This window comes from Staurois parvus, unplaced genomic scaffold (assembly GCF_062004578.1).
Source record: "Staurois parvus isolate SC_StPar_1 unplaced genomic scaffold, SC_StPar_1.0 ptg000339l, whole genome shotgun sequence".
Taxonomy (NCBI): domain Eukaryota; kingdom Metazoa; phylum Chordata; class Amphibia; order Anura; family Ranidae; genus Staurois; species Staurois parvus.
In genome coordinates this window covers 2,305,743-2,311,353 of record NW_028318135.1, presented here as the reverse complement: position 1 = coordinate 2,311,353, position 5,611 = coordinate 2,305,743, and the positions used below count along the sequence as shown (strand labels likewise).

Here is a 5,611-nt window from a genome sequence, read left to right as displayed (position 1 = left end):
CTTCCATCTTTAAACATGTCGCCTTTCTATACTTAAAGTAGTTGCAAACCCTTACATATACCCACTGAAAGGAAAGCCTCAGGTGATTTATTTATTTGATGTACTTATATAGCACCATCAATTCACGCAGCACTTTACATATACTGTATATTGTACATTCACATCAGTCCCTAACCCTCAAGGGGTGTACATTCATACATACTTACATTCATACATACACATACATACTAGGGACAATTTAGACAGGGGCCAATTAACCTAGCAGCATGTCTTTTGGAGGTTATCGCTTCTCAGCCTTTTGGCTAATATCAAGTGTAGTATCTGTTCTTATCAGTGTCCAGTAGGGGTGCTCCACGGTCATTCTAGCTTTGCGGGGATGACTGTTTGTATAGTACCCCTGCTGGTATGATGGGGGTCTGGACGGCTAGTACCAGAGAGATAGAAACCGGGACGCCCACACGTAGCTGGGGCCTGGGAGTAATTCCCCCGAGGAGACCGGAAGGACCCAGTTCCTCCTGATTTGGACGGATCTACCTTGTCTGGCCAGGGGTCGGGAAGGCAGAGAGTCCGCAAACCAGTGCCCCCTGAGTAGTCGCCTCAGGGGTGCCACTAGTAACACCTGGTTGTGGGACCCCACTGTGTGAAGGTGGCACATGGTCACAGTGTTTTCAACTTTTTCTGCACAGCGCCCTTAGGACCAGGCCTTATGGCTAGGATCAGGGCAATTTTTGCCTTGGTCTGTGCACTATTTGGCACGACCACTTTTTTATTTTCTATTTATTTAATTTAACACCTCCCACGTCTTGTCACTTTTTTCTTTACTTATGTGTGTGTTTTCCTCACAGGATGGAGGGTGTGGGTCCTCGGGCCTGCCCTGAAGTCTAGGGGGAGGATGTGTGGCCTTTTGGCTCCTTCCTCCCCTGTCCCTAGGGGGTTTTCTCTTCGGGAGAGCCCCCTGACCAAGTACTGGGTGTCCGGCTTCGGCTGGACACAAGGAACGGTGGTCCACCAGGCCTTTTGGCCAGGAGGACCAAATGGGAACCTTGTCCCTGTCAGGAGCTTTGTGCCCCGGGGGATCAGGGTAGTGGTCCATCCCCTTCGGGGGAAGGACAAAGCACACCCCTAAGTGTGGTGTTTTGCACTTGCACTTTTTTTGTGAACACTTACGGGTTTTTTCGTTATAGTTGCATGTTTGAGGACTTTAAAAAAAAAAAAAAAGCATGTCTTTTGGAGTGTGGGAGGAAACCAGAGCACCCGGAGGAAACCCACGCAGGCACAGTGAGAACATGCAAACTCCAGGCAGGAGGTGCCGTGGCTGGGATTCGAACCAACGACCCTAGTACTGCCAGGTGGAAGTGCTAACCATTTAGCCACTGTGCTGCCCATGATTGCTATATATAGGTACACAGGTGATACACAGAGATGAAAATACATCTTATATAAGATAATAAGATATACTGTACCTGTTTATCTGTGGCAATTTCTTCTCTACAGCCATTCAGAGTGCATCATTTTCAAAGCTTTTCTCAGCTTCCAGAGGCATGGGGCGGGATCTGATGCAACACACTACAGAGCTCAGTGAGGGGAGCTTTGATTGTTGATTGGAGGGAAGAGGCACACCCCCTCCACACAGCTCACAGAACAGAGCTATAGATGTCAACCTGCTGGAGGTCCATTTTTCTCTTGGTGTCAGGAGACCTTGTCAGAAGTGATTCCTAATGATAGTAGAGGAACAAAACAGCAGACAGAAAGTACACTTAATAATCTTAACCACTTGCCTACCGGGCACTTTTACCCCCTTCTTGCCTGGGCCAATTCTCAGTTTTCAGCAATTTCCCACTTTGAATGATAATTGCGCTGTTATGCAACACTGCACCCAAACAAAATTGTAATCTTTTTTGAGACAGATAGAGCTTTCTTTTGGTGGTATTTAATCACTACTGGGTTTTTTATTTTTTTCTAAACAAATTAAAAAAGGCTGACAATTATGAAAAAAAAGTTTCTTAGTTTCTGTTATAAAATGTTGTAAATACGTAATTTTTCTCCTTCACTGATGTGCGCTAATGAGGCTGCAGTGATGGGCACTGATAGGCTGCACTGATAGGTGGCACTGATGGACATTGACAGGCATCACTGTTGGGCACTGACAGGCATCACTGGTAGGCACTGAAAGGCAGCACTCATACATGGCACTGATAGGTGACACTGACTGGCACTGATAGGCAGCACTGATTGGTACTGATAGTTGACACTGAAAGGCAGCTCTGATGTTAGGTGGCACTGATTGGAACTATTAGGCGGAATTGACAGGCACTGATGGGCGGCACTGACTGGCACTGATAGGTGGCTCTGACTGGTACTGATAGTTGACACTGAAAGGCAGCTCTGATGGGCACTGATATGTGGCATTGATGTGCACTGGTAGGCACTGATATGTGGCATTGATGGGCACTGACAGGTGGCACTGATGGGGCTATATTGATCATCAGGACACTGATTATCAGTGCCCTAATGATCTGCGTAGATGTCCCCTCTCAGGAATGCCTCTTGCCGGTTCTCCTCTCCTCACTTTCTGTCAGCGTGAGGAAAGGACTGCCGATAACAAGCATTTCATGTTTACACACGATTAGCTGTGATTGGACACAGCTGATCACATGACAGAGCATGTGTCATCTGCTCTTTACTGTGATTGATGATCCACTGTGTCCTAGGGACACAGCGCACCATTGATTGCTGTGCTGCGTGCCCCCAGAGGTGTGCATGCGCAGTTAGAGTGGGAGGACGTCATATGACGTCTTCCCAGAATGAGAGAACTGCTGCCTGCCCATCATTTCCTTATATGACGGGGGGAGGTGGTTAATTGAGACAAGTGCACAATATAGAGGTATATGCTGCTCATATTTCATGTCTGAGGTTTACAATTACAATTGTAAGGGCTCATGTACACTGCAGCTGATAAACTCATGTTCAAGAGCTTTTCTGCATTTTTTTCAGCAGCCCCTGAACTCTCCCTAATGTTTTCCTATGTGTCCATGTACACTATGTCGTTTACAGTCGTTTACAGGCAGTTGAGTTTACAGTAGTTTTTTTGAACGCACCAAACTTGCATCAGGTGTAGATTTTATCAGCGTTTCAAATGCCAAATGTTTGTAAATGTGTGTAAACGTGGCTAACCGCGTTTATAAGCATTTGCGTTCAGAAGCGTTTTTTGACTGGTCCATATCCAGGGCACAATTCACTAAGCGGTATCCTACCGTATCTGAGTATACGGTAGGATACCGCATAGCATTTTTAAAAAAAAAAAAACATTTGAATCCAGTAAAAAAGGCTACTAAAATACCGCAGGATTTTATCAAGTCATGAGGTATTTTAGTAGTGAAAAGCATGCATTAATGTTTCAGCTGTCAGCGGGGTTGCACTGACAGCTGAAAGTAAAAGAAAGAATTGCCGGCATTTATAAAATAATTAAAAAAATAACGTGGGGTCCCCCATCCCTTCCATACTAAGCCCTTCGGATCTGGTATGGATTTTGAGGGGAAGTCCCACGGCAAAAATAAAAATGGATTGGGGTTCCCCCCTCAAAATACATACCAGACCCTTAACCGATCATGCAGCCCGGCAGGTCAGGAGGGGGGGTGAGCGAGCGCTAGAGCCCCCTTCACACCTTGAACCATACCAGGCCACATGCCCTCAACACTCAACATGGGGGGGTGCTTTGGGGTAGGGGGTGCTCCCCTCCTAAAGTGCTTTGCCCCCATGTTGATGGGGACAAGAGCCTATTCCCCACAACCCTGGTCGGTGGTTGTGGGGGTCTGCGGGCAGAGGGCTTATCAGAATCTGAAAGCCCCCTTTAGCAATCAGATCCCACCCCACGTGAATGAGTATGGGGTACATGGTACCGCTACCCACTCACAAAAAAAAAGCTATAGTGTGGAAAAATGACAGGAGTCATTCTTTGACAAGTCCTTTAAAAAAAGAATGTCCCCCGAAGTAGATCCAATGTCAATCATGATGTCTGCCGCCGCCGCCACTCTGAATAAAAAAAAAAAAGGCTCCGCTACCGATGCTGGCCCCAGGCCATCTGCTCAGAAGCTGGTTTGATAGTTCCTAAATATGTAAGTAAAAAGTAACTTTGGGGGACAGTCTTTTATTAACCACTTCCAGTCCGGACACTTTTACATCCTTCCTGTCCAGGTCAATTTTCAGCTTTCAGCGCTATCACACTTTGAATGACAATTGCGCGGTCATGCAACACTGTACCCATATTAATTTTTTAGCATTTTTTTGAGACAGATACAGCTTTATTTTGGTGGTATTTATTCACCACTGAGATTTTTTTTGCTATGTAAATGAAAATGTCCAAAATGTTTGAAAAAAAGTGTTTTTCTTATAAAATTTTGCAAATAAATAATATTTCATCATAAATCTTGGTCAAAATTGATTCCGTTATCTTTTTAGTAAAAAAAAACCCAAATTAGTTTAATAACAAAAACAATCATTTTTAAACATTTTATTTAAATTTTTTTTATTTTTTTATATTATTATTTATGGGTTTTTTTAACATACTGTCACCATGGTGACACTGTACTACTTGTGGGGGTGATGAAGATACTTGTGCGAGTTTTGTTCGGTCCTCCACACCCACAGGGTCCTACAGACCAAGACACCACATTTCCAACTCTACTGCGTTAAATGCACACCATCACCACATATGTAAGTATCTCCAAGTATCCAACTCCAACTCATGATGTCTTGCCACCAAACCGCCATTCCACAGCACAAATCTAGTCACCTCCCAATTAGCTTTTACTCAAGCCTTGTTCACACTAACTTCTGACTGAGCCAAACACCAGTGAGTACGAGCCACCATATCAGACCATATAAACAACAAATCTGGGTGGGCTGTGCAAAGCTGGAAAAAGTTAAATTTAATGCCTCAGATGAGCACTGAGCACAAACCCAAATCATTAACCTCCAGCATGCACCAGGAGCACATCTGGGGCCCTATCTAACTGAGCATAACGCACAACTTCAGGAACCACCCTACTCTACAATATTCCAGGTAGCCCAATCCAGCTCACCGCAGCATCTTCCCGAGGAATGCCCAACAGCCATCCATTAGGCTGGACTTCAGCTCTCCACGCCCCCCAGTAGACATATGAATGACCCAGAATCCATATCAAACATGGGCCTCGACCTGCAAGAGAGCAGAAAAAACAAACACTGAACACACAGAAAAAATTAAAAAGCCCGAAAGGCCTTCCCCTGACACACGAAGACAAACGAGGGACAATCAAACAACAGAGCAACAGACTCATAACTTCAGCAATCCCACTCAGTCACCTACAACAAATGTGGGCAAACATACAGCCGATAACGCCGGGATTCCCACCAACCAATTTGCTGCACTAACCCTTCACTGAACCCCCAGCTTCTGTAGTGGCACCAATGCAGAAGGAATGTGATACAAAGTCCGATGCACAAAACCCCTGAAAATGGAAATTAATTGGTAGTGCCGTCCCATCCTCATGCAACAAAAAAGGGCCGACTCGCCTTGAGTGCAACTTGAAAAAAAAAGGCAACGGCCTGAACTGGACAAGCTGTGGAACCC

The 5,611-nt window shown here is 45.2% G+C and overlaps 1 pseudogene; it reads left to right on the top strand.

Moving 5' to 3' along the window:
* Positions 1-282: 282 nt before the first annotated feature.
* Positions 283-457, top strand: LOC149456998 (U2 spliceosomal RNA; annotated as a pseudogene).
* The last annotated feature ends 5,154 nt before the right edge of the window (positions 458-5,611 follow it).